Here is a 6,000-nt window from a genome sequence, read left to right as displayed (position 1 = left end):
AATCATGTTTAAATGACATCTCCAAAACCATTGAATGGATTTTGATGAAACTTGGCCTGGATGTTCTTTGAGTGGTCCTCTTCCAAAATTGTTCAAACGGCTCCGTTTGCTTGGTTGCACATAGGGGCTGCTAGAGCTAAAAATAGAAAAATCTTCAAACAACATCTCCTCCTAAACCAATGGTCCAATTTTGAAATAATTTTACACAAATGGTCCTTCTGTCACCCTCTACCAAGATGGCCGCCAGGGGGCGTGGTCACTTTTTCCTATATGTATAAAGTGAAAGTTAAAAAATTCTTCTTGTGTGAAACTGCTGGCCCATTTTTAAAATAATTTCACACAAATTGTCCTTGTTTGACCCTCTTTCAAGATTGTTCAAATTATTTCAATTCGTCAAAAAAATATGGCCGCTAGAGGGCATGGCCACTTTCCACTATATGTATATAGTGGAAACTTTAAAATTCTTCTTGTGTGAAACTGCTAGCCCAATTTTAAAATAATTTTACACAAATGGTCATTATGTGACCCTCTACCAAAATTGTTCAAATTTTTCCGATTCGTCAAAAAACATGACTGCCAGGGGGCGTGGTCACTTTTCCTTATATGTATATAGTTGAAATTTAAAAAAATCTTTTTGCGTAAAACTGCTTGCCTGAGTTTAAAATAATTTTGCACAAATGGTCCTTGTGACCCTCTACCAATATTGTTCAAATTATTCTGATTCGTTAAAAAACATGGCCACCAGAGGGCATGGTCACTTTTAATCAACAAATTCTTTAAACAACATCTCCTCCAAAACCACTGAATGGATTTTGATGAAACTTTACACAAACAATCTCTGGGTACCCCTTTTTCAAAGTTGTTCAAATGGTTCTGGTTCATTAAACATATGGGTTTTTAGGTTAAAAATAGGTTTTCAGCTACCACACTTTAAAAATCTTCTTCTCTTGAGCTTTGATATTTGGCATGTGATATAAAGGTTTAGCTCTCTACCATAACTGACCAGGTCAAAAATGGCCACGCCCCTGTATGTGACATGTACTTACTATAGGATTTTATATTAGAAACTTTGATAATCTTCTTCTCTGAATCAATAATAGAATTGTACCGTCTTACTTCTGCCCTGTGTTAAAGAATGTGTGTGACGGCTAACATAGAAGAAACCTATCGATACTTGTACCATATTTATCATTATTTTATGTTATACAAACACACTTTAAACCTTATACGTACACAGGTGAGCACTTTAGGGTCAATGACCCTCTTGTCTAAAAAATCTTCTTGAAAACCACTGGACAGATTTACACCAAACCTCACAGGAATGACCCTTTGATGATCCTCATTTAAAACTGAATTCCACACAGAACCATGGCAACATTTAGGAAAATGTTTAAAAATTTTCTTGTCCAAAATCACACGGCTTAGAGTCTTGATATTTGGCATGTGCATCATCTAATGGTCTTCTATGAAAATTGTTCAAATTATGCCCCTGGGGTGAAAAGAGGCCCCACCCTGGGGTCCCCAAGTTTTACAAAAAACTTATGTAGGAAAAACTTTAAAAATCTTCTTGTCCTAGGCATTTGATATTTGGTATGTTGCATTGCCTAGTGGTTCTCTACCAAAATTATTCAAATTATTCCCCTGGAGTGAGAAGAGGCCCTGCCCTGGAGGTCCCTAGTTTACATAAACATATAGGAAATTTTTAAAAAAATCTTCTTGTCTGAAAGTTCAAGGCCTATGACTTTGATATGTTGTATGTAGCATTGCCTAGTGGATTTCTAACAAGACTGTTCAAATTATGCCCCTGGGGTGAAAAGAGGCCCCATCCTGGGGGTCACTTGTTATATGAGTTATGTAGGAAAAAATACTTCAAAAATTATCAGATCATATATCCTAGACTGTTTAATTATGGTTATCCAAGTGATAAGGGTCACCGAACTATGATCTTGACCTACTGAGTGACCTAATTTCTTGCTTTTTAAGATACAGCTTTGAAATTTAAAAGTGACTTTCAGTGACCATAAATATGACCCACTAACCTACAGACCTACTTCCTTAATATTTTAGCATCAATTTGGCTTTTGAAACATGTAGCTCATATTACTCAGGTGAGCGATCCAGGGTCATCATGACCCTCTTGTTTAAAATCAGCCTTAAAATTTGGATGACATATACAGTTTTTCACACCGATCCTAAAACTGACTTTTAGTGAACATGAATGAGACCTACTGACCTACTTTCTTAATATTTTAGCATCAGTTTGACATTTGAATCATGTAGCTCATATTACTCAGGTGAGCGATCACGGGTCATCATAGCCCTCTTGCTAATAGATTTATGTAACTGTCTATCTAATGCTGTCTTAAATTTCCGTTAATTAAACGAGTGTGTGAATTAAAAAAACAACAACTCAGAATGTTGCTTTTCTTCAATTTTTCCATCTTTTTGAAAATAAAAGTGAGAAATACTGTCTAGGGCTGTAGAACTTTATATAATACATATAAAGATATAAGTAAGTTGGAAAACAAATTAATGAGTGAAAATAAACCGATTTTTTATCGCTTTTTAACGTTGCGCCAAAACAGATGTGCATTGCAATGTTTGCGGCGTCACAGCTAAAAGGTTTACAACCAAGAAAACAGTTATACATTCATGGCGGGGATAACCTCTATTTTAAAATGATATCAAAATCCTACGCGGTATTAAAAATTACAAAGTGCTATTCCCCTTTAACTGGCTTCCTATGATTTCTGGTTTTAAATATTGCTGATGTAGTTCCAACATAAAAATGTTTACCGCATCGATGACATTGAATTATGTCAATTCCATTTTATATGACCAGAAAACGGTATGTTTTGTCGAATTTATTAAGTATATTTGTGCCATATAGGCTTACGTGAATAAAACTAAAAAATTTCTTCCGCACAACCTTTCCGCCAATGAATCCTGATCATGTGGTGGTGTCCCAATATCATGACGTCATTCTGGGCATTTGGCAGTTCTACAATATCGGCGTGCAAATGATGGTTTTAATTAGCTGAAAAAGAATCGCATTACTATGTTACTATGTAATAGGAAACAAAACAGCTGTTATCATTCTTTGACACTTCCAAAATCGGCGACGAACAGATTCTAAAAGTTATTTAGAACTGACAAGTGCCCAGAATGACGTCTTGATATCTGGAAACACCAATTAAGTTATACCTTACCTCCAGCAATTTGCTGTTACCCATTTGCAGCTGATAGGCCGACTGAAGCAATCTGTAGAGCAGAGATTTTCAAATAGATTTTGTAAAAAATAAGAACCACTAAACTTTTGCACCATACTTTTGTACATAACTCTTTTAAAAGTTATATTTTACACAGCTTGTCTGAAGTCAGAGAACTAAGAGCCTAACTTTTAAGGGCATGACTAAGCAAGCTGCAAGACAAAATTCCACTCCCTACGTCCGTTATTTTGTAAGATTTAGGAGAAAAGCATCACGGTTTATAGCACATTAATTAAATTTGTCAATAGACAAGTAAGTGTCCCCTATGTTTGCCAAACATACTGTATACCACAAATATGGGAATTTCATGTAAGTAAATAGATAACATCAGAAGAAGTTCTAAAATGTCTATTGAAATTTCTATGATTATGCCCCCCACCTCCCCTTCGAAGAAGGAGGGGTATATTGTTGCTGATGTCGGCCGGTCGGTGCATGTCGGTTGGTATGTAGACCATTAGGTTTCCGGATAATAACTCAAGAACGCTTGGGCCTAGGATCATGAAAGTTGATAGGCAGGTTGGTCATGACCAGCAGATGACCCAATTGCTTTTGAGGTCAGTAGGTCAAATGTCAAGGTCAAAGTGAACCAGAACAGTTAAACGGTTTCCGGATGATAACTAAAGAATGCTTGGGTCTAGGATCATGAAAGTTGATAAGGAGGTTGTTCATGATCATCAGTAAGCCAAAGGTCAAGGTCACAGCGACCTGGAATAGTTAAACCGTTCCGGGCGATAACTTGAGAACGCTTGGGGCTAGGATAATGAAACTTGATAGGGAGGTTGATCATAACCAGCAGATGACCCCTAATGATGTTGAAGTCAGTAGGTCAAAGGTCAAAGTCAACGTGACCCGGAACAGTCAAACCGTTTCAGGACGGTAACTTGAGAAGGCTTTGGCCTCGGATCACGAAACTTAATAGGGAGGTTGATCAAGTTAGTAGGTCAAAGGTCAAGGTCACATTGACGCAGAACAGTAGAACTAGAGAATGCTTTTTTTAAGATCACATTTGGTACAGATGTCACTAATGGCTAATAAATGTGAGTGTGTGTGTTCGGGTTTAACGTCTATTTCAACAGTTTTTCGGTTATATAAACGCCCGTGTCTGCTTGTAGCAGTGAGCACAATGCCCAACTTTACAGTTCTGCCTCACTGGAATATCACGCCGTAGACATGATACTCCACCCAGTCACATTATACTGAAACCGGGCTGACCAGTCCTAGCACTAAGATCTTAATGCTGAGCGCCAATCGAGGAAGCTACCAGTACCATTTTTTATGTCTTTGGTATGACGCAGCCGGGGATTGAACCCACGACCTCCCGCACTCGAAGCGGACGCTCTACCACTAGGCTACCGAAGCTGTTGGCTAGTAAATGACCGATTATAATTGATTTGAGGTCAGTACGTCAAATGTCTAGTGCACAGTGACCAAATAATTTCTGTTCCCTGTGAAGTTACTGAATGCATCAAGCGGTGCATTTGGTATTAGCATGCATATGGCACTTAGAGACTGAGTGAAATTTAACGTGTTCAGATGTTTTGGTATTGTATTTCCTAAGGTATAGGTGATTTAATTGGTGAAATCAATACTTATAAATTATTGCTTTAAAGTGCAGTGATTCAATAGTCCTTCTAGAGTTATCTGAATGTAATGACAAATGACCACCGGCCGCAACATTATAACTAGTATATGCGGAAGTTAAGTTTTTTTTTCTGGACACGTGATATATCACACAATTAGTATTTTTATTAGTATTAATTGTCAATATTATTCTAATCATAAGGTTTTTATTGAAATGGCTATTTATATGAATTGAGGTGGGTCTATTTAAAGTTAAAAAGGACCAACCAATTATTATAATATTCTTCTGAAAAAATATTCATAATATCCGGAATAATTAATCTTTAATTTGTGGGGTACCGAATTCTTGATTTCCGAATAGAAATTTTTCTATTTAAGCTTAAGTATTTTTTTCCTTCTTTGTTTATATAGGCAAATTTATCGATTTTCCGATAGATCGATGTTACTAAAAGTTGGTAATGATCGAAAATCAATGGGAAAAAGCCCTGTACAGGTTATTTTTGTATTAAATTTCAAACAAAAAATCAAGCTGAACAACATTTTCATAACACAAGCATGAGGATACAAGAGGGTCATGATGACCCTGGATCGCTCACCCGAGTAATATGAGCTGCATGTTTCAAATGTCAAACTGATGATTTTTAGAATTTTTTTTGGAAGATTTTCCAATGTACAATCAAGTAACCCCTGGGGCGGGGCCAATTTTACCCCGGGGGTCATGATTTGAACAAATTTTATAGAAGTCTACTAGGTAATGTTTCATATCAAATAACTAAGATCTAGGCCTTCTGGTTTATTTTTAGCAAATTTATTAAGATTTCCCTATGTACAATCAAGTAACCCCTGGGACTGGGTCAATTTGACCCTGGGGGTCAAGATTTGAACAAATTTTGTAGAGATCCACTAGGCAATGCTACATGTCAGATATCTAAGCTCTAGACCTTCTGGTTTATTTTTAGAAAAATTTGAAGATTTTTCTATGTACAATCAAGTAACCCCATGGGGCGGGGTCAATCCGACCCGGGGGTCATGATTTGAACAAATTTTGTAGAAGTCTACTAGGCAATGCTACATGTCAAATATCTAAAATCTAGGCCTTCTGATTTATTTTAAGAAATTTTTTGAAGATTTTCCTATATAAAATCAAGTG

Source organism: Mercenaria mercenaria, unplaced genomic scaffold (genome assembly GCF_021730395.1).
Source record: "Mercenaria mercenaria strain notata unplaced genomic scaffold, MADL_Memer_1 contig_5025, whole genome shotgun sequence".
In the NCBI taxonomy this organism is placed as follows: Eukaryota; Metazoa; Mollusca; class Bivalvia; order Venerida; family Veneridae; genus Mercenaria; species Mercenaria mercenaria.
Note: the sequence above shows the minus strand (reverse complement) of the source record.